This window comes from Macaca fascicularis, chromosome 9 (assembly GCF_037993035.2).
Source record: "Macaca fascicularis isolate 582-1 chromosome 9, T2T-MFA8v1.1".
NCBI classification, from domain to species: Eukaryota; Metazoa; Chordata; class Mammalia; order Primates; family Cercopithecidae; genus Macaca; species Macaca fascicularis.
Window position 1 is genome coordinate 119,595,480 of NC_088383.1, and position 23,672 is coordinate 119,619,151.

Here is a 23,672-nt window from a genome sequence, read left to right on the forward strand (position 1 = left end):
CTTTCCAAGTGAGGGGTTTCCCTAAGTTAACTTGCAAGAGAATTCCTTAGTGTAGGCCTCATAGGGAGGTGGTGAGAGTATCTGCCCACTGAGGGCCCTTCACTCCTATCACACTAGGCAAAAAGCTCTACTTGAACCTCAGATTTCTCACCTGTGAAGAGTGAGCTGAGTTAGATGATCCGAAGAGTCCCTTAAAGCATAAGGCCCTTGATTCCAGTAAGCCTGAGTGCCAAGCTTGTGGCCAGCCTCCCCAGTGCTTGGCATGTGGCAGACTCAGAAAAGGCTGGGTAAGTGGCCAAGGGATGGAGAAGTGAATGAGGTGAAAATTTGCCCTGCCTGCCTACCTGACCCCTCTTTCCACTCTTGGAACTAATTCTTCTAGATAATTCCCCGGGAGTTCCAAGGTAAATCCCTCAATGAGTAGGTTTAATCGACTTGCTTTGTAACTTCCTCTACGTAGGTGGAGGAAGGAAGGGGCAGTTGTCAGCTTCTCCCCATGATTGGCTCTGCCTAGGCTCCAGCCTAACTCCTGGGGCCTGTTCCTAATCTGAGGGAACAGGGAGCTGGTTGGGGTTTATGCCATCCCAGTCACCTGATAAACACGGGGATTCCAGCCATACTTCTCAATGCTGGAGGGTTCAAAGGGCGTCTAGTTCTCCCGACATGCACTGTGTCAACAAATAGCAAGATGGTGGTGGAGCACAGGCAGCCCAGCTCTCTAAATTCCTCACCTCAAAGGCTTTGCGTGAGGTCTCCACCTGCCTTTCCTTTCCCCACCTCTCCATTCAGAGGTTCCTTGGAAAGTCCACAGATGAGAAGGTCACCCAGAGTTAGGATGCTGAATTTTTTTTTTTTTTTTTTTGAGATGGAGTCTCACTCTGTCACCCAGGCCGGAGTGCAATGGCGCCATCTCGGCTCACTGCAAGCTCCGCCTCCTGGGTTCACGCCATTCCCCTGCCTCAGCCTCCCTAGTAGCTGGGACTACAGATGCCCGCCACCACCCCCAGCTAATTTTTTTTTTTTTGTATTTTTAGTAGAGAGGGGTTTTCACCGTGTTAACCAGGATGGTCTCGATATCCTGATGTTGTGGTCCGCCTGCCTCGGCCTCCCAAAGTGCTGGGATTACAGGTGAGAGCCACCGTGCCCAGCCAGGATGCTGAATTTCTTTCAGCCCACTCCCCTCATCTGTGTAACCAACGGCTTCCACAGTGAAGAGCACTAGACCAGAGAGGGAGAAGTTCTGGGTTCTAGCCCTTGCCCTGCGCCCAGCTCTCCAGTGCTTTAGAGCTAATCTCCAACCTCTACGGACTAGATTTCTCCAGGGTTCTAGCTGGTGCCTAATGCCTCTTGGTGTCCCATCTCTGAGCCTCTGACCAGCCTTGGAGTGTGTCCCTGAAACCTGCCCATTGTGTGGGCCTGTGCAGGTGTGGAGTGGCTGAAGGAACCTTGGGTAGGGAGAGCCAGGGAGTAGGAAGCTGGATGCAGGCTGGGGTGATGTGCTAAGCTCAGCCCACTTGCTGACATTTGCTTTATTGCATTAAAGTATTTCTCTGAAGGGTGAGTAAGTCCTCTAAATCAGGCATATGAGGATTGCTCATCAGCGGGTGAGTCACTGGAGGGTAAGCCAAGTGAAGCCCCACAGCTGGGGATGGCTCTAGAACCCTCACTCCACTTAATAGTCTCTTCATTAATTACATCTCCATTCTTGCCAAGACCAACTCTACACTGGCTTCCAGTGCCAGATGGGGAATTCAAGCTGATGGCGTTATAGATCCTTCATCCCTAAGTTTTGAGAAACACCTCTGTCGGTCTCCAAGCATCATCGCACATAGAGATGTGTTCAGGAAAAGAAAGATGTTAGTTCTGTCTTTCCCAGCTGTACCTGTAGGCAAACCCCCTCAGATCCACCCTAGCTTATGAGCTAGGCCCGATGGGGCAGGAGTTGTGTGAGCAGTCTCTACTCAGGATCCAGTGTGCTGGCAGAAGCACTGTGTACTGTGGATCTTCACTGTGTGAGGCCCTCAGGAAAATGCCTCCCCGATTTCAATACTCTGAACAGCTCTATCTCTTTGAGTTACTGGTAGTTCTTCTGAACACCATACAGGTCATGACTGCCCCTGTTTCCCTTCCTTGCTAAGGCCACCAGGCAGCTCAGAACTAAACTCTTAGCCCACTTCTGGCAGTTTTGTAGGAACTTAACATGAATTTTGGGTGTTGATTCCACCGTTTCCTTTAAAATTTCCCATCTTTATTTTTCTTTTACTTCCATTTCCTCATCATCCTTAAAAAAGAACAGCAAAACTTTTACACTCTCTTTAAATAGACTCCAGTGCGTTTATGGAATGAAATAGGGTATAAATATATAGAGAGTAGCCTGTGCATCCTCAGTGTTACTATTCTCCAGCTCACTTTGAAGGGTTCATCCATAAGACTGGGTTCCTTTACCTTTTCAGTGAGTCTGCCGAGTTCTGTATTATTTCTGAAATAGATTCTGTCCAGAGCCCAAACCTCATAGCTGGGGCCCTGGATCCTTGCCTCAGAATCACTGGCACTGCCATCTACTTTCAGCCTTGTATTCTGCTGCCAGTACGATTCTATGGGGAGTGCTGGCACTGATGGACAGATGCTCAAAGCTCCAGCACTGGCCCTCCTGACCGTTAACCACTGGATGGGATGGAGGGGACTCCCATGCTTAGATAACCATCACCTATCCATTTGACAATCAACCCCTGCTAGAACCTGGGATTCGGGGGAAAACAGCCATACAGCCATATGGCCCCACCCTCATGGGTTCCATGAGTACTGATGACTGTTCACTGGCTTCCTGTCCCAGCCTGGAGCCAGACTCCTTAGTTGGACCAATGTCCTTAGCCCCACACAGTGCCCTTCTCCAGTTCCCCTCTTCTAGGCTCCAGCTTCATCTTCTGTCAGTGGTTCAGCACAACCTCATACCCAAGCTCCTCAGATTTGCCAGCCTGTGGTTATGGCTGTGTTACCTGTGCTAACAATCCACACCCTACTCAGCCCATCCATTAGTCTCTCTTGCATTCTTCATTAACTTTATTTATTTATTTATTTATTTATTTATTTATTTATTTATTTTTATTTATTTTGAGAGGCAGTCTTGCCCTGTCGCCCAGGCTAGAGTGCAGTGGCCCGATCTTGGCTCACTGCAATCTCCGCCTCCTGGGTTCAAGCAATTCTCCTGCTTCAGCCTCCCAAGTAGCTGGGATTACAGGCTTGTGCCATCACGCCTGGTTAATTTTTGTATTTTTAGTAGAGACAGGGTTTCTCCATGTTGAGCAGGCTGGTTTTTAACTCCGGACCTCAGGTAATACACCTGCCTTGGCCTCCCAAAGTGCTGGGATTACAGGTTGCCACTACCGACTGGCCGTTCATTAACTTTTTTATGAACACCCCACCTCCACCTCCCACCTCAGAGTTCAAAAAGAAATGAGCTCTTATTGAGCCCTAGCCTTTTCTGGGCTATTTGGTTAGCATCAGAAATGTTTATAAAGCACCTACTGTGTGCCACAAACCAACCTAGACACACAGGCATCATGTCTAATTCTCATCACAGCCTTGTATAATTTTTTTTTTCGTCTCACTCTGACACACAGGCTGAAGTGCAGTGGTGCGATCTCAGCTCGCTGCAACCTCTGCCTCTTGGGTCCAAGCAATTATCTGCCTCGGCCTCCTGAGTAGCTGAGATTATAGGCGTCCACCACCATGCCTGGCTAATTTCTGTAATTTTAGTAGAGACGAGGTTTTACTATGTTGGCCAGGCTGGTCTTGAACTCCTGACCTCGTGATCCACCCACCTCAACCTCCCAAAGTGCTGGGATTACAGGCATGAGCCACTGTGCCCACCCATAAATGATTTTATATCTCATTTTAACAGATGCACAAACTGAACCTCAGAAATATTAAATAACTTGCTCAAAGTCATGCAGCTAGCAAATGGTAGAGCTAGAATGAAGCTATTTCATTGATCTTGTACCCCTCTGAACACCTGGGGTATATAATAGGTACTTCTGTCCATTGGGCTTTCATTTGCAAGGAAGTCTCCTCAGTCTACATTAAGGAAAAGGGTTTGTGGATAAATGCAAATAGCACTGAATGCCCAGTTACACTCCATTCCAGCCTCATTGACTTTCTGACAATCCCTTAAACATGCCAACCTCCCTCCCGCCTCAGGACCTTTGCACATGCTGGTCCCTTTAACTGGAACCTTTCTCCTATAAATTCACCCTCCAACCGATTAACTCATACTGGTTTTTTGCCTCTCAGTTCAAAATTCATCTTCCCAGGGAAGCCCTCCCAGATGAGGTCAGGTGTCCCTGTTGGCTCTCTTATAGTCTATATCTTTTCTTCATATTTAATCAAAGTTTAAAAATTATTCATTTCTCTGTGGTTATTTTATTAATGTCATCTCCTTCAGACTAGAAGCACCAGGAGAACAGAGATTATATTGCGTTTCAAGAGTAACCAAGCACAGGGTTTGACTTATCCTAGGTGTTCAATGATTACTGGTTGAGTGAAGGAGTGAAAAAGTGGCAAACAGAATGAAACGCTGATTAGAAGCAGAAGCTGTTCTCTCCATTTCTCTCAGAGCCCCTATGACCCTCCAAATGCGAGTTCCTTTATCCTGGGCCTATTTGCTGGTTCTTCCCCAATCCTGGAGGAAGCAGATTCCTAGCCTTAGCTAATTACTGCTACCTTATTGGTCAGAGGCCATGTTACCCCTTCACCTCATTGGTCACTGGTCAGCCTACGGCTGGGCTGCCCTTGGGTCAGATGCCTACCCTGAGATCAATTGGCTTCCTCTAAGTTCAGAGACCTGCCTTGCTCAGATTCTGAGACTTGAGCGTTCCATAAGAAGTCTCCAGAAAACTGCCATAAAGAACAACCCTACAGATCACCTGAGCCCAGGAGGTTGAGGCTGCAGTGAACCATGATCACACCACTGCACTCTAACCTGGGCAATAGAGCGAGGCCTTGTCTCAAAATAAATAAAACAACCCTACCCTGCTTGCCCCAAAGTGATCAATTATGGTAACTAAATTTTTTTTCTTTTTTTCTTTTTTTTTTAATTTATTTTTGAGATGGAGTCTTGCTCTGTCACCCAGGCTGGAGTGCAGTGTCGCCATCTTGGCTCACTGCAGCCTCTGCCTCTCAGGCTCAGGTGGTTCTCATGCCTCAGCCTCCCGAATAGCTGGGATTACAGGCGTGCATCACCACGTCCAGCCTTTTTTTTTTTTTTTTTTTTGGTATTTTTAGTAGAGACAGGGTTTCACCATGTTAGCTGGACTGGTCTCGAACTCTTGACCTCAAGTGATCTGCCTGCCTTGGCCTCTCAAAGTGCTGGGATTACAGGTGTGAGCCACCGTGCCCGGCCATGGTAACTAAAATTTAAACCCTGTTTTATTTGTACTAGTAGGTCTGATTCCTTCCCACTGCCCCATCACCCATCCCTAATACACACCCATTCACTTACGAAGTTTATAAAAACCAAGAAGCCACCAAACAGGGGCTTAAAGCAGGCCCTTGAATTATCCGTGCATTTTTCATTCTGGGCTTCTTCCAGAAGTGAGGAGAAAATATATTGCTTAAAAGGAACTAACCTCCCAGATGGTGAAGCCTCAAGTATGTCACCATGGTAGAAAGATGAAAAACTTTATCGGCCGGGCGTGGTGGCTCATGCCTGTAATCCCAGCACTTTGGGAGGCCAAGGCAAGCGGATCACCTAAGGTCAGAGTTCGAGACCAGCCTGGCCAACGTGGTGAAACCCTGTCTCTACTAAAAATACAAAATTAGCCAAGCGTGGTGGCACATGCCTGTACTCCCAGCTACTCGGGAGGCTGAGGCAGGAGAATTGCTTGAACCCAGGAGGTGGAGGTTGCAGTGAGCCGAGATCACACTATTGCACTCCAACCTGGGCAACAAGAGCAAAAACTCCATCTCAAAAAAAAAAAAAAAAAAAGAAAAGAGAAAGAGAAACTTTATCCTCACAAGGAAAGAACAGTGGACTTAGAATCAGGAAGCATGGCTTCTGGTGCCAGACCCGAGGGAACCCTACTGTCTGGGACCCAAAAGGGAAGCTGCTCCCAAAGGCAACCTGTATGTACATGAGTGTAAGTGTGAAGGTTGTGGAAGGAGGAGGGGGTGCCAGGAGCAGGTCCTGTAATGCCCTAGAGTTGCCAGACTGGAAGTAATTTCAAAAGTTCACATAGTTCTATCTCCTGCTTCAGAAGAACCATCCCCAAACTAGGCCAGAATGACCTGTTTTCTATAGAAAAGCAGGGGAGAGAGAGAACATATTGAGCATTTACTATGGTCCAGGTGTGTGCTGGGTGCTTTGCATACGGTCCCTCATTTAAGAGCTGCAAGAACCCTGCAAGATGGCTATTGTTAGCCCTATTTTACAGATGAGGAAATGGAGAGATGACCTATCCTGCCCAAGGCTACACAGCTACAGTCTGTGAATTTTAGAGCCAGGCTACCCGACTTGCAATGGACTTCTAGGGCTGTACTCTTTCGCCTAGACCAGGGTTCCCCAACCCCCGGGCTGCAGACTGGGTACCAGTCAGAGGCCTGTTAGGAACTGGGGCGCACAGCAGTAGGTGAGCGGTGGACAAGTGAGAATTGTCTGAGCTCTGCCTCCTGTCAGATCAGGGGCGGCATTAGATTCTCATAGGAGTTCAAACCCTGTTGTGAATTGTGCATGCAAGGGATCTAGGTTGTGTACTCCTTATGAGATCTTATGCCTGATGATCTGAGGTGGAACAGTTTCATGCTGAAACCATTCACTAGCCCCCCCACCCTGTCTGTGGGAAAATTGTCTTCCACAAAACTGGTCCCTGGTGCCAAAAAGGTTGGAGACCACTGCTCTAGACTACGCTATGTTCCAGAAAAGGAAATTTAACAGCTTCTTAGTATGTGTCTCCATGTCTATACCCCTGAAATGTGGTTATGAAATCTGTTAGGCCAGGTGTGGTGGCTCGTCCCTGTAATCTCAGCACTTTGGGAGGCTGAGGCAGGGGGATTACTTGACACCAGGAGTTTGAGACCAGCCTGGGCAACATAGTGAACCTCATCTCTATAAAGAATTAAATTTTAATTCTACAAGGAATTTTAAAAAAATTAGTCAGGCATGGTAGCACACCCCTGTAGTCTCAACTACTTGGGAGGCTAAGGTGGGAGAATGGCTTGAGTCCAGGAGATCAAGGCTGCAGTTAGCTGTGATCACGCCACTGCACTCCAGTCTAGGCAACAGAGCAAGACTCTATTTAACACTGAGCACTGAGGATTGGACACGCAGAAGTGGGATTTCTATGGGAAAGGCTATTGTGGGAAGGATTCAAGTCTCGGAGACTTTGCACACCTCCCTCCCTCTGCCTCATCGCTTCCCCTCATCACCCTGCTCATTTACGGCTGTCCTTTGGCCCTCAGTCTTTTTTTTTTTTTTTCTTTTTTTTGAGACAGAGTCTCGCTCTGTTGCCCAGGCTAGAGTGCAGTGGCGAGATCTCGGCTCACTGCAAGTTCTGCCTCCCAGCTTCACGCCATTCTCCTGCCTCAGCCTCCCAAGTAGCTGGGACTACAGGTGCCCGCCACCACACCTGGCTAATTTTTTGTATTTTTAGTAGAGACAGGGTTTCACTGTGTTAGCCAAGGTGGTCTTGAACTCCTGACCTCGTGATCTACCCGGCTCAGGCTCCCAAAGTGCTGGGATTACAGGCATGAGCCACCGCATCCGGCCTGCCCTCGCTCTTGATTCCCTTCCTCAGCCTTCTCGGATTTAAGGATTCCATATTAGGTGTCTTTCTGGTACCTATACCTTTCCTTCATAGTACTATCATGTGGGAATTAAATAATGATGCCTGTAATTTTTAAGGTATAATTTACATACAATAAAAATTTACTAATTTTACCTATACAGTATAAAGTAAATTAAGTAAATAATATTAAGTCTTCTAAACTATGAACGTGGATGTCTTTCCATTTATTCAAGTCTTCTTTAGTTTCTCTCAACAATATTTTGTAGTTTTCAGTGTACAAGTCTTGCACTTCCATTGTCAAATTATTCTTAAATATTTTAGGATGCTACTGTAAATGGATTAATTCATTTACATGTAATTTCATAGATAAATTGATTTTTGAGTGTTGATCAAACCCTGCATTTCTGGGATAAATCCCACTTTACCATGACTTTTTTTTTTTTTTTTTTTTTTTTTGAGACAGGGTCTCTGTCACACAGGCTGGAGTGCAGTGGTGAGATCAAGGCTCACCGTAGCCTCCACCTCCCGCGTTCAAGAGATTCTCCAGCCTCAGGCTCCCTAGCTGGGTCTACAGGCGCATGCCACCAGGCCTGGCTAATTTTTTTGTATTTTTAGTAGAGATGGGTTTTCGCCATGTTGGCCAGACTGGTCTCAAACTCCAGGCATCAAGTGATCCGCCCACCTCGGCTTCCCGAAGTGCCGGGGTTACAGGCATGAGCCGCCGTGCCCAGCCTATGTTTTTTACATGTTTCTGGGTTTGATATGCTGATATTTTGTTAAAGATTTTTGTACTCATGGTTATGAGGAATATTTGTCTTTGGTCCTTTCTTTTTTTGTGATGTATTTGTCTGGTTTTGGTATCAGGATAATGCTGCCCCCATGAAATTGTTAGGGAGAGGTCTTTCCTCTTCCAAGTTTTTGTTTGTTTTTGAGACAGAGTCTCGCTCTGTCGCCCAGGCTGGAGAGCAGTGGCACGGTCTTAGCTCACTGCAAGCTCCGCCTCCCGGGTTCAGGCCATTCTCCTGCCTCAGCCTCCCGAGTAGCTGGGACTACAGGCGCCCGCCACCACATCCGGCTAATTTTTTATATTTTTAGTAGAGGGGGGGTTTCACTGTGTTAGCCAGGATGGTCTCGATCTCATGACCTGGTGATCCACTTGCCTCAGCCTGCCAAAGTGCTGGGATTACAGGCGTGAACCACCGCACCCAGCTCTTCTTGCAAGTTTTTGTAAGAGAGTGTATAGAATTGGTAGTATTTCTTCCTTAAATATTTGGGAACTTACCAAGAAGTCATTTGGGACTGAGCTTTTCTTTTTGTGAAGCTTTTTAGCTATAAATTTGATTTTTTGTAGATAGATAGAGAGCTATTCCAGTTACTTAGTTTTTCCTTGAGTGAGCTTTTTTCTTTTCTTTCTTTCTTTTTGAGTTGGAGTCTTGCTCTGTCACCCAGGTTGGAGTGCAGTGGCACTATCTCAGCTCACTGAAACCTCTGCCTCTTGGGTTCAAGCAATTCTCCTGCCTCAGACTTCCGAGTAGTTGAGATTACAGGCATGCACCATGATACCTGGCTATTTTTTGTATTTTTTTTTTTTTTAGTAGAGATGGAGTTTCGCCATGTTGGCCAGGCTGATCTCCAGCTCCTGACCTCAACTGATCCACTTGCCTTGGCCTCCCAAAGTGCTAGGATTACAGGTATGAGCAACCGCACCCACCCTCCTTAAGTAAGCTTTGGCAATTTGTGTCTTTCAAATAATTTGTTCATTTCATTGAAGTTGCTGAATTTGTTTAGCATAAAGTTGTTAACATTTCCTTGTTATCCTCGTGAGGTCTTAGGATCTGTATTGATGTTCTCTCTCTCATTCCTGATAATAGTAATTCTTGTCTTTTCTGTTTTGTTTTTTCCTGATAAGTCTGGATAGAAATTTGCCAATTAACTAGCATTTGGTTTCACTGATTCTTCTGTATTGTCTATTTTCTACTTTACTAATTTTCACTCTTTATTTTTTCCTTCTTCTTGTTTATTTTGTGTTTAATTTGCTCTCCTTTTTAATAGTTTCTTAAGGTGGAAACATCACTGATTTCCTACTTTCTTCTTTTATAATATAAGCACTCAGAGGTAAAACTTTGCCTCTAAACCTCCATAAATTTTGATACGTATATTTTTATTTTTATTCAGTTCAAAATATGTTCTAATTTCCCTTATAATCTCTTTTTGATCTACCTGATTAATTGCAAAAATTGAAGGGTTTTCCAGGTATCATTCTGTTGCTGATGTCTAATTTAATTCTGTGGTGGTTAGGGAACGTACTTTGTGTGATTTCAGTAGCTTCAAATTTACTGAGACTAATTTGATGGCTCAAAACATAGTCTGTCTTGGTGAGTATTTCATGTGCCATGGAAAACAAATGTGTAATATGCTGGCTTAGGGTAGAACGTTATGAAATGTCAATGAGGCCAAGCTGATTGATGATGTGGTTCAAGTCTTCTATATACTTACTGATTTTCTGTCTACTTTTCCATCGATTACCAAGAAAGGAGTATCTTCAACCAAAATTGGGAGTTGCCTATCTCTCCTTGCAGTTATTAGATCAGTTTTTGTTTCCTGTATTCTGAAGTTCTGTTAGGTGCAGCAATGTTTAGGGTTGGTGTGTCCTCTTGATGAATTGACCCCTTTATGATTATGAAATACCCTTCTCTTATTTAAAACAATTTTTTAAAACATTTTTTTTTCATTTTTTGAGATGGGATCTCACTATGTTGCCTGGGCTGGTCTTGAACTCCTAGGCTCAAGTGATCCCCTGCCTCGGCCTCCCAAAGTGCTGGGATTACAAGTGTGAGCCATTGTGCCTGGCCTGAAATGTTCCTCTTTGTCCCTGATAATATTCCTTGTTCTGTTGTCTATATTGCCTGATATTAATATTGCTACTCTTTTTTTTTTTTTTTTTTTTGAGACGGAGTCTTGCTCTGTCGCCCAGGCTGGAGTGCAGTGGCCGATCTCAGCTCACTGCAAGCTCCGCCTCCCGGGTTTCCGCCATTCTCCTGCCTCAGCCTCCCGAGTAGCTGGGACTACAGGCGCCCGCCACCTCGCCCGGCTAGTTTTTTGTATTTTTAGTAGAGATGGGGTTTCACTGTGTTAGCCAGGATGGTCTCGATCTCCTGACCTCGTGATCCACCCGTCTCGGCCTCCCAAAGTGCTGGGATTACAGGCTAGAGCCACCGCGCCCGGCCTACTACTCTTTTTTTCATTTTATTTTATTATTTTATTTTATGAGACAGAGTCTTGCTGTGTTGCCCAGGCTACAGTGCAATGGTGAGATCACAGCTCATTGCAGCCTCTGCCTCCTGGGCTCAAGCCGTCCTCCCACCTTAGCATCCCAGGTACCTGGGATTACAGGCACACATCACAGTGCCAGGCTAATTTTATAACATTTTGTAGTGATGAGGTCTCACTATATTACCCAGGCTGATCTCGAACTCCTGGGCTCAAGCAATCCTCCTGCCTCAGCCTGCTTACAGGCATGAGCCACCATGCCCAGCCCTTATATTAATAAATTGGTTGGAAAATGAAGAAAAATGTTTCTTCACCCTTGATTTGCATAATAAGTGGCTGGCCCAAGGAATATGGGGATGGCCTCACTGTGGCATCTTGGCGGTGACTTCCAGTGAGAGTAATGAACAGTCCTTGAGTCTCTGGCTGCTTACGGCTCCATCCTGGGCCACATGTCCTCCTTTGGATGATGATGATATCTCTTAGTTACTGCCCTTTGTTGGGCTTCCTTCTGAGTCTCCTTTCCCGATAGATGTCTGCAGCCAAGGACAGCTATCATATGACCTTAAACTCCTTTTAAAGTTTACAAGGACATTGGCCTTTATACCAGAGCATTAATAATCATGATGGCTCACATTTATTGAGCCCTTTCTATATGCCAAGCACCTTGCTAAGCCCTTTGTGTGCATTTTCTCTTAATTCTCACTGCAACCTGAGGAGGTAGATACCACTCTTTTTTTTTTTTTTAGACGGAGTCTCGCCCTGTTGCCCAGGCTGGAGTGCAATGGCACTATCTTGGCTCACTGCAACCTCCGCCTCCCGGGTTCAAGCGATTCTCCTGCTTCAGCCTCCTGAGTATCTGGGACTACAGGCGTGTGCCTCCACGCCCAGCTAATTTTTGTATTTTTAGTAGAGACGGAGTTTCACCATTTTGGCCAGGCTGATTTCGAACTACTGACCGCGTGATCCACCCGCCTTGGCCTTCCCAAGTGCTGGGATTACAGGTGTGAGCCACCACGCCTGGCGATATCACTCTTATCTCCTTTTTACAGATAAGAACATGGAGGCTAAAAAGTTTATGTAAATTGCCCAAAGGTACAGCAAGATCAATAAGAGAACCAAGGTTTGGTCCTCAGTGGTCTGACATCAGGGCCAACCACTCCTCACTACTGAACTCTGCTGTCTCGTCAGCGGTCTGCCCAGGGACACTTTGCTGCTCTCTTAACACACAACCCTTCGCCAGTGTTATACACCCAGAGAACCACTGGATCTAGGGCCACATCGCTCCCTGTTCCATTCTGCACATCAGTTCATGTAGCTGAAGTGCACATACACTGTTGATGGGCGTGGTTTGGTGGCAAGAGCACTGGACTGGGAGTCAGGGGACTTGGCTGTCATACTAGCTCTGTGGTTTACCTGTCATAGCACTTTAGGCATGTTATTCAATGTCTCTGGGTGTGTAGTTTCTCAATGCTGAAGGTAAGGGGATTGAATTAGATAACCTCAAAGGCACCTTCAAGAACCAACATCCTATGAGTCTATGAATCAGTGGCCTTGCTGATAAGGAGCTAATCATTACCTAACCTGGCAGGGCATTTAAGATTTATTTACTTTAATAGTATTTATCAAAACCACAGCACTTAGCTGCTCATTTTATGTTCATATATCTTCTCTGGCTTCCTGTTTATCCCAAAGGTTGTCTTTTCAAACTGCCCTTTGGGCTTATAAAAACTCCTTTGTGTTCATAACATGTTATTAAGTGAATAAAAAACAGGTTACAAAACTGTATGTATCTCATTTTATTAACAACAGTTGTGTGTGTATGCTAGTGTATATATATTATATATATACACACACGCAAGTATATATACACAAGTATGTACATAATATGTATATTGTAATGTATATACTATAATATATAAAATATAAGTGCCTGTACTTATTTTATATTTATGATTACTTACATAGTCTGAAAGGATACACATCAAAATATTAGAATGACATTTTCTGGATGGTGCAATAACTGGTGATTTTAATTTTATTTTTTATACTGTTTTTGTCCTTTATAATTTTTACCCAGGGGAATTGCTTTTTTTTTTTTTTTTTTTTTTTGAGACGGTGTCTCGCTCTGTATTTTTAGTAGAGACGGGGTTTCATCTTGTTAGCCAGGATGGTCTCGATCTCCTGACCTCGTGATCTTACCGCCTCAGCCTCCCAAAGTGCTGGGATTACAGATGTGAGCCACCATGCCCGGCTGCTTATATTTTTAGTGCTTATTGCTTATAAGTAATAAACTTACAAACGATAGATAATATCTCCTTTGGATCCAGAACTTCCTTGCCCCTTTAACTTTGTCTCTGGAATCTTTTCCTGGGTTGGCTACCTGTCTTTCTGTCTTATATTAGAAGACAGTGGGGCACAGAGCAATCTAATCCCTGCAGGGTTTTCCTCTCCAGACCCAGCTTTTAGTTATCCCCTCTTCCCCCACTTCCATTCACTTGTTTTCCTGTTCTTTTCTGTCCTTTTGTGTCAACATGGTCTTCCCTTTTTCAGTTTTTCCTCTACAATCACTCTTGAGTACTCCCAGCATTTATTCATTCATTCATTCATTCATCATAAATTATGCACAAATCAGGACAACAGTGGAATGAGAATAACAACAGTAAGTTGTTTAGAGTTGAAGACTGAGGTTCAAGTCCTGAATCTGCCCTAGGTAGAGCAAAATGATGTGAAAAATTCTTGGAAAATTATAAAGGCTGGATCAGTGAGAACTGTCATTGCCAAGGCCCTATGCTGAGCCCTATGGGGGAAATGTCGGTAAGGAACCTCTGTTCCCAAGGAGCTTAGAGAGTAGAATTGGACACGCAAAGCGGGAGGGCAGGGAGGGATGCAGAGATAATCTCCATAGACATAGAAATGACTAGATTCTGCAGAGGAGGAAGAAGGATGAGTCAAGTATCACCATGGGGTTGGGGCCCAGGTAACTGAGAAAAGTGGTGTCCTGAATCCATTTCTCAATCCATCATTCATTCATTCCACAAGCACACACTGAGCATCTGCCATCAGCCTGGTACTATCAGAGGTGCTAGAGATGTAACAGTGAGGAAAACAGGTAACAACCTCCCACCTACCCCGTTGTGTTTACATTCTATGAGATGACAGAGAAAAAGGAAGTCAAGAAGTACATAAACAAAATCAATTCCGAAGGTGACAAGTGCTGTGAAAAAAATAAAATTGGATAGTGTGTCAGAGAGCACCGGGGGAGGCGACATTGGTGCTGACGTGTCATTAGCTGAAATAGAAGTCAGGGGCTGGTCTGAGGAGGAAGATGATGATTTCCTGTTAGAGCTGTTGACTCAGAGATGCTAAGATTTACCTTCTGGTGAGATATTTTAACCTCCTCTCAAACTCTACATCCTATCAATCTCTGGCTGGGAAACTTCCAATGGGTTTTCACTGCCCTCTGGACAAAATCCCAGTTATTTAACTTGGCATTCAAGGACCTTCACAATCTTACCCAGTCTGCTTGCCTGCCCCTGTCCCCAGGTGAACCTTCAATTCTGGCTGTGATGGGATCCTCACTGTCTCCACCTAGGCTACATCCCTTTGTGTCTCCTTACCTGGGTCCGAGGAGAGTCTCCTGAACTCTCCAGTCCACAGCTGTCCTGCTTTTCTTAGGACCCAGGCCTTTTTTCTGCCTGCTCGCCCTCTTAGATTGTGTAAGTATCTTACAAGCAAGGGCCCAACTCTCCAATAAGAATGCAGTCTCCTCGAGTGACAGGCTGGCCCCTTCAGGATCTTCTCTTCATTGGATTTGCTCCATATACTTGCCCAGAATTGCATTGAGTGGCTTTACAGATAAGTATCTTCTTGTATGAAATGAAGAAGGAGAGACAAAATGGAAAGAACCCAGAAGACCAAAGAGCTTCCCATCCAAATTCAGGAGCCAGATGACATAATTCAGCTGTGGTTAAAAGTGTTTGGAAGCTCAAGTCTGCAATCCCAGCACTTTGGGAGGCCGAGGGGCAAGGATCACTTGAGGCCAGCAGTTCGAGACCAGCCTAAACAACACAGTAAGACTCCCATATCTACATTAGTTAAAAAATAATTTTTAGGCTGGGCGCGGTGGCTCACACCTGTAATCCCAGCACTTTGGGAGGCCGAGGCGGGCAGATCATGAGGTCAGGAGATGGAGATCATTTTGACTAACACGGTGAAACCCCGTCTCTACTAAAAAATACAAAAAAATTTGCCGGGCGAAGTGGCAGGCACCTGTAGTCCCAGCTACTCGGGAGGCTGAGGCAGGAGATTGGCATGAACCCGGGAGGCAGAGCTTGCAGTCAGCCGAGATCGTGCCACTGCACTCCAGCCTGAGTGACAGAGCGAGACTCTCAAAATAAATAAATAATAATAATAATTTTTGAAACATAAAAAATTACAAAAATGTGTTCTGAAGCAATTATCAAAGAATTGATTCATTTTGCTGGAGGAATCAACAATTGGTATGAATTCCATTTGCCTTGAGCATATAGGCATAAACCCGCCTGGCACTGGTAAGCAGAGCAATGGCCTGAGCCCAGGAGTCCTAGAATTCCTTCCAGCCCTCTATCCAAAAGAAAGACAGAGTCCTGGGCTCCAAGATGATGGCACAATCAGGAACTGGCCCAGAGTAATCCATTACCCTTCTCTCCAAGGCTTCCTTCCTCCGCTTCCTAGGCTCTGTCACGATTTCCTCCATTTAAGCTCTCGGGGGATGGAACACCTGTTTACCCATCTGAAATGCAGGATGATAGGAGATCACCTGCCCCCTGCTCTTCCCCCCTTCTCTGTCAGGACTGAGTCAATACTGATGTTCAACTTCTATGCTTTGAGGTCAGGATGTTCAGGTGGTGGGAGGTTAGGTGAGGGACACGTGATTGTCATGACAGGCATTTGGGATGAAAGTCAGAACCATAAACACATATTCATTATGACTCTCCTTCTGCCGGGTCTTTCATCTGGGGAATCTCAAAGCCCTGGACAAATGGTAATTAATTTTCACAACAGCTTCCACAGGAGGATGCAGTGGTGTCTGCCAAAGGCCAACAGGTATTTTCCCAGTATTCTTCCCTCAACCTTTCCTGCTTACTCCCAGCCCCTGCCAGCCCCAAGGTGATGGTACAAAGTGGATAGGATTCCTGGGCTGAAGACTCCTTCCTGGGACCTCTCTGTCCAGAAGGCTACAGGGGCAGATGGAGACTCCTCCCAACTAGCCTCCTGCCCCTACACCCTACCCTACTCTCCCAGAGCGTGACTAAGAGTGAACCAGGCAAGAGTGGGAGAATTTCCTGCCTCCACTGGCAGGCTGAGACCAAACAACAGGTTAGTTGACTCAGGAGAAACCACATGGCTCCAAAAATACAACTGCCTCTGCCTGGTTCCATCTCATGCTCCCTTCGCCCTTTAGATACAGTCACCTGCTCCTTCCCCCAATCCCACCCCCGGGGAATCACTTGAAGTAATTCTTGCCCTTAATTCTGATTATAGAAGAACTATATATGCATCATAGAAAACCTAGAAAATGTAGAAAAATACAAACAAGCATTTGAATAATCCTATAATTCCACTACTCCCAAAATAACCACTGCTGAAGTCTTGTTATATTTCCTTTCTATTTTTCTGTCCTTTGAGTTTCATTTAAATATTAATATATACTCACAGCAAAAACACAATTATACATACATATATGTATGCGTATATATATATTATATATATATATGCTCAAATAGAACAAAAGGTTATAAAGTGAAAAGTCAAAGTCCACCTCCAACTTTCTAATCCCATGCAGGGGGAAACCACTGTTAAGAGTTTCTTGTGTATCTTCCAGAAATTGTCTATTACATGTTCAAGCATGCATATGTTATTCATTTTACATGGCTGAGGTCATACCGTATGAACAATTTGGTCTTTTCTTCACTTTACATGAATACATGAGCATTTTCTATGCCATTAAAAATTATTGGATAAACTATTTTTACAGGCCAAATAACATTTTATCTTACTGATATGCCATAGTTTATTTAACCTTTTCCCTCTTGCTGGACATTTACTCAGGAGAGGAGGAGGAAGAAGGAATTGAATCAAGATGAAGTGTCAGGAGGAGGAAGGGGGCTGGCCTGTACTGAGGGCCTACTGTGTGCCAACCACTTTTCACATCTTCCCAATTGCTTGGTTTAGAGTTAGGCACTGTCCGCATTCTTCAGATGAGAAAGCTGAGTTCAGAGAGGTTAAGGAGGAATTTGCTTGTATGTAAGAGAGCCAGGGTTTGAAGCAAGATTTATCAACTCCAAAGCCCATGGCTGTTCTATTTTGCCGGGATGCTTCGGAAAAGTCCCAGGGTTCATGGTTGTGCACTGCTTGGCACGGGGATGGGGAGAGCCCTTCAGGCATTCCTTCTCTCATTTACTCTAATAACATTTATATGCCTGGCATCGAGAACTTGGGTGAAAAAGCTGCAGTCCTTATCCTCTAGAAGTTCACAGTCACATGGGGGTGGACATGAAAACAAGCTCTCACCACCTAGAGGGACATGCAAGGTACAAGGGGGTCCAACCAGGGTTTCCACTCCCAGACTCCAAAGGTAGAGAGGCTTCCTGGGGGAGGAGGCCCTTGACTGAGTCATTCCTCTGGCACCAGTCAGGAAGTGCCAGGGAGGCCTGAAACGCCTCTGCGTCCTCTCCTCCCCAGATCCAGTCTAGGCCCCAGTCACTGGAGCCTGGGTTGGTTCCTCCCTGACCCAGGTTTTGCCTCAGCTTCCTGCCTTTAACGAGATGGTTTTCCAGGCTCCCACGACAGTAGGGTGGGCAGTAGGCCTCCAATTTCTGAGAAAATCTTCAAGAACATTGTTTCTGGTTTGTTTTCCAGAAGTTCAGGAAATGTTTATCATACTTTTGGGGAAGAGTGGGCAGCACTGGAGGATTGGGTCAATGCTTCGGGCTCTGGATGGACAGATTGGGATTGGGGTCCTGCTCCTGCCATTTGCTCTGGGACTGCTGGAAGGTCACTGAGAGCTGTCAGGGCCCTGGGTAACAAGCCACAGAAAATGGACCCTAACTGTCTCAAACGAAGAAGGGAATCCACTGCAATATAATTGGCAGGGGTTCAGGAGGGAACAGTCTTGAGAAAGCGGTAGAAACTTAAGCAGCTCTCCAGGCCTGGAGCAGCAGGAGGCAGAAAACCATCACTTGAGCTGGAAGAGTCTAGTCATGACATTGCTGCCACTGCAGCCAGATATCACAGCAAATGGCGTGCTAATTCCCCAGCACACAGGGAGTCCAGGAGCCAGGCCTCAGGCAGGTGCATCTCATGGACTGAGCCTTGGTCATGCACTCATACCCGTTGCCAGGAAACAGGACGGGGAGGATTTGCCTTCGGACTTCAGTGGTATGAGGCACGTGCTCCTCCCTCCAAGTCAATGCCCAAGGGGAGTTCTGCCCTTTGGATGAGGGGCTTTAGATCCTGTACAGCCAAAAACTCAATGCCTATGACATGGCCTAACCTCTCAGAGCCTTTATAAAACACAGACAATAATCATACCCATTTCACAGGATTCCTACGAGGTTTTTTTTTTAAAAAAAGCAAATTAAGTGCTTAGCATGGTGTCAGACACCCCATAAATTCTCAGTAAATGTTAATTTACTACTACTACTATTAATATTGTTATTACTAGTGTTATTCACTTTCTCTCTTTTCAGATAAAATCCAGATCGTTTTCACTGTAAAAGTAATAGATGTCATACATAGAAAAGTTGAAAAATGCAGAAAAGTTGAAAGAAGAAATCACCTAACACCCACAGAAAACCACTGGCAGCATTTTGGTATTTCCTGCCAATCTATTTTCTATGTACTGGTGTTGGTTGTTTCATTCTTTCTTCCTTTTTTCCTTTCAAACAGCTGGGATCATTCTGTACGTGTACAGTTGTGTACCCTACCTTGTGGTATATGAATTTCTTTCTGGGGGGAGAAGGGGAATTTCCCTCCGTCACCTAGGCTGGAGTGTAGTGGTGCAATCTTGACTCACTGCAACCTCTGCCTCCCAGGCTCAAGCGATCCTCCCACCTTAGCCTCTCAAGTAGCTGGGACTACAGACGCGCACCACCACGTCTGGCTAATTTTTTGTAGAGACCGGGTTTCATCATGTTGGCCAGGCTGGTCTTGAACTCCTGAGCTCAAGAGATCCGCCTGCCTCGGCCTCCTAAAGTGCTGGAATTAGAGGCGTGAGCCTGTAATTATTCTTAACAGCTGCGAAATATTCTGTGGAATGGATAGTGTTGTTTCCACTGTTTGGGGAGGGGGAGTGTGTTGGGGGGCGGGGTTCATATGCATTTATACATTATGAGCGTTTTTTCAGAAACCTTTTCAGATTCTGGAATGCTTCTTTGAATACTGATGAATGCATAATTGATATCAGTTAAGCACTTTGTTCCGAAGGGCCCTTAGGAAGCCATTTCCTAAAATTCTCACAATTCCGATGCAGGTGGGGGGTGGGGCATGGCCCACCTGGATGCCTGTCACCTCATTGTGTGACAGGCACACAAAGGGGGGCATTTTCACTGCTGCTGTGAACGTGACAGTCCCATAGTCCCGTGTCGCCTTGACACCACTCGTCTGCCCACAGCTTTCTCACGTTCCCAATTTGCTCAACCACTGATTAGGCTGGGGTGGTTTATCCTGCCTGTGAAATTACCTGCCATTAGTGTAGTGGAAAGTGCCGGAGCTCTGCCTCTTGCCAGCTTGGGACTTGAGGCAATTTTCTTACATTTCTCAACCTCTTCTGTAAAGTGAAGAGTCATGTCCATCCTCCAGGATTAAAGAAAGAGGGATACATGATCCTAGATAGTAAGCTTTTTTCTTTCTTCCTCGACGGTTCTATAGTCTCTTCTTCTCCCTTACTTCCACCCCTCAGCCCCGCCCCACCCCCCACCAGCCTCCCTGCCTCTTCAGGTCCCAGGCTGGGTTCCAGGAATTGGCTCGCGCCTGATGCTGGCTCCCAGCGGCTGGGGTATCAGGTGACCCGGCTCCCCACCGAGGTGACTAAAATCCCAGTGATGCTCATTATTTGGACTTCCTGGGCAGGGCCGGGCACCCGCCGCTGGTGGGGCTTTGGATGCAATAATTAGTATTTTGACGAGTGTGATTCCGATCGCCCCACCAAGTAGGAGGTCCCACCCTGAGCAGGGAGCTCCGTGGGAACTGACCCGACCACATTCTCCGCTGCAGCGATTGTGCAATGGGCGCCCGGGCCCAGCCAGGGCGGGCTCCGAGGGAGGAGCGGGGCGGGGCATGCAGAGGATGCTCCAGGAGGGCGGGGCGCTCACCCTTACTCCCAGATCTCCTGGCCCGGGACAACGCACGTGGTCCTGAATCCACCCTGGACCTGCCTAGGATCTCAGGCTGGGCGGCCTGGCTCTGCTCTGGCCACGGATGCGGGAGTGAAGTGACCGGGGCAGAAAGGACATCTGAGGGGCACAAAGGGAAATGACTCCCGGCCCTTCCAAAGCACCATTAGAAATTGAAAGGTGCAAGGCCGGGAAAGACGCAGGGGCCAGTGCAGAGCTTCCTTTCATGGAGGCCCAAGGAGAAGTGAATTGCTCTACCCCAAGTTTCCATAAGAAATAACCAGGCTGGGCAAGGTGGCTCATCCCTGTAATCTCAGCACTTTGGCAGGTCGAGGCAGGAGGATTGCTTGAGCCCAGGAGTTCGAGACCAGCCTGAGCAACATATGAGAGACCCTGTCTCTACCAAAAAAAAAAAAAAAAAACCTTTAAAAATTAGCCAAATGTGGCAGTGCAAGCCTGTAGTCCCTGCTACTGGAGCGGCTGGGTTGGGAGGATTGCTTGAGCCTTGGGAGGTCAAGGCTGCAGTGAGCCATGATTGCACTACTACAATCCAGCCCAGGCAACAGAGCAAGACCCTGTCTCAATTTTAAAAAAAAGAAAAAGAAGGAAAGAAATAGGCAAAGAGAAGAGCTGCAGCTTTAGAAAGCACTGTCCCTAATATTGTGTGATTTCAATGACTCCAAAAGACTCTCTGACCCACAGGTTCTCCTGTATCTGAACCCCAGGTTCTCCTGTGACTCACCGGAAATTCCTCCACACATCCTTTACTTTAAGGTTTTGATGCCAAGTAAAAACTTGCCTAAGCTTCCACAGGCAAGGATCGAAGTGTGATGGAGAGAAGGGAAGACAGCATATAAAACCTCAAGGTGCCAGGAGCCCTCCTATGGCCTCCCAAGTACGGCAGTATTCTGTTTTTAAGGCACTTGCACTGCAATCTCCAGTGGCCTTTGAAACAATGCTGTAAGCTGGGGGTACTGTTACCTGTCATTCCCATTCGGCAGAGCAGGAAATGAAGGCTCAGAGAGGTTAAGTAACTTGCCTAAGGACACACAGTAAGTGCCCATGTACTGTTGGAATCATGGCACTCAACTGCTTCCCACGGCCCAGCATAATGGTGTGGTGTTCGTATTTTGGTCAACTAGTTTTTTAAAAGTATGAAACAAGTCCTTGGCTCAAGTTCTTATTTTTTCTTTCTTTTAGAAAATATTTTGTAGAGACAGGGTCTCACTATGTTACCCAGGCTGGTCTCGAACTCCTGGCCTCAAGCAATCCTCCCAGTTCAGCCTCCCAAAATGCTGGGATTAACAGGCATGAGCCACCATGCCTGACCCTTTGGCTCAGGTTTTGAGAAGACTTGGACTAATACAAGGCAGAACACTTGCTGTCTCTCATAAGCTTCACAACAGCCCTAAGCAAATAGCACCCTGTTTTACACGGGTAAAAATGCAAGGCTCTGAGATTTACTACATCCACTCAGTTGTGACTACCTCCAGGGTAAGGAATGAAGTCGTGTCCATCTTTCTATGTTTGATCCATAACTTTATCTATGAATCTTTGTTGAGTATTTGCAGAGAGAACCCTGCCAGGTCATCTAATAAGGCCTGTGCGTTTTACACATGAAAAAACTGAGGCCTGGAACAGGTAAGGGATATGACTGGATCACATAATTATGGTAGAACCTGAACCTCAGAGCTCCCGATTCTATCTGGTGTCCTTTCCGCTTCATTCATTCATTCAGTCAGTCAGTCAGTCAGTCAGTCAGTCAGCCACTCATTTATCCAACTACAGGAACTGAGCTGATGTACCTCCAAATGCTGGGCTCTAAGAATGAAAACAGTAGGGAGAGGAGAGGGCACACTTGATTTGAGGGAGGGTTCCAAAAACCTCAGTGTTCAAAATACGTGATTCTCTCTCTTTCTTTCTTTCTTTCTTTCTCTCTCTCTCTCTCTCTCTCTCTCTCTCTCTCTCTCTCTCTCTCTCTCTCTCTCTCTCTCTCTCTCTCTCTTTCTTTCTTTCTTTCTTTCTTTCTTTCTTTCTTTCTTTCTTTCTTTCTTTCTTTCTTTCTTTCTTTCTTTCTTTCGACAGAGTCTTGCTCTGTCGCCCAGGCTGGAGTGCAGTGGTGTGATCTCAGCTCACTGCAAGCTCTGCCTCCTGGGTTCACGCCATTCTCCTGCCTCAGCCTCCCGAGTAGCTAGGACTACAGGCGCCCGCCACCACGCCTGGCTAGTTTTTTGTATTTTTTTAGTAGAGACGGGGTTTCACCGTGTTAGCCAGGATGGTCTCGATCTCCTGACCTCGTGATCCACCCGCCTCGGCCTCCCAAAGTGCTGGGATTACAGGCTCGAGCCACCGTGCCTGGCCTATTTTACTTTATTTTTGAGACATGGTCTCACTTTATCACCCAGGCTGGAGTGCAGTGTCGCAATCACAACTCGTTGCAGCCCCGACCTTCTGGGCTCAAGTGATCCTCCAGCCTCTATCTCCCAGGTAGCTGGTACCATAGGCACATGCCACCATGCCCAGCTAATTTTTTAATTTTCTGTAGAGATGGAGTTTTGCCAACTTGCCCAGGCTGTTTTCCAACTCCTGAGCTCAAGCAATCCACCCGCCTTAGTCTCCCAAAGTGCTGGGATTACAGGTGTGAACCACTGCGCCTGGCCCAAAATAACATAATATTGTAATGCAATATTTTAAAAAATCAAATTAGGAAATGATATCCCACAGGCCTGCAGCCTAGCTTTTTTTTTTTTTTAATTTTAAATTTTACTTTAACATCTGCATGCACAAGGCAAGTTGCAGCCTGTTTTTGTAAATAAAGTTTTATTAAGAGTAAATCTCAGTCCCTGTTTTGAGGAGCCACAGTTTACTCTGGGGAGACAGACTCGAAGAGGGTATTTATAATCCTCTGTGATTATCCTCAGGCAGCGAGCAGGGGCTGAGGGGAAGCCTTTGAAGCAGGGAGGGAAATGTGCAGAGTCCCAGCTGTGTGGGCTCATTGCAGCAAAACTCGTTGGTGTAGGAAAAACAGGGGCAGGAGCCAAGGGAGGAAGTGGTGAGTGACCAGGTCTCAGAGATTAGGGGGAGGACATGGGGACGGTGCAGAGACCACCAGGCCGAGAATGTCCCATAAAAGTTTTGGACTTGACACCGTAGACATGCCTAACTGCGGCTGACACTGAAACTGGGGAAATCAAACACAAACTGGAGGGGCAGGTCCTTTCTCAGAAATACATTTAAAACCACAATGATA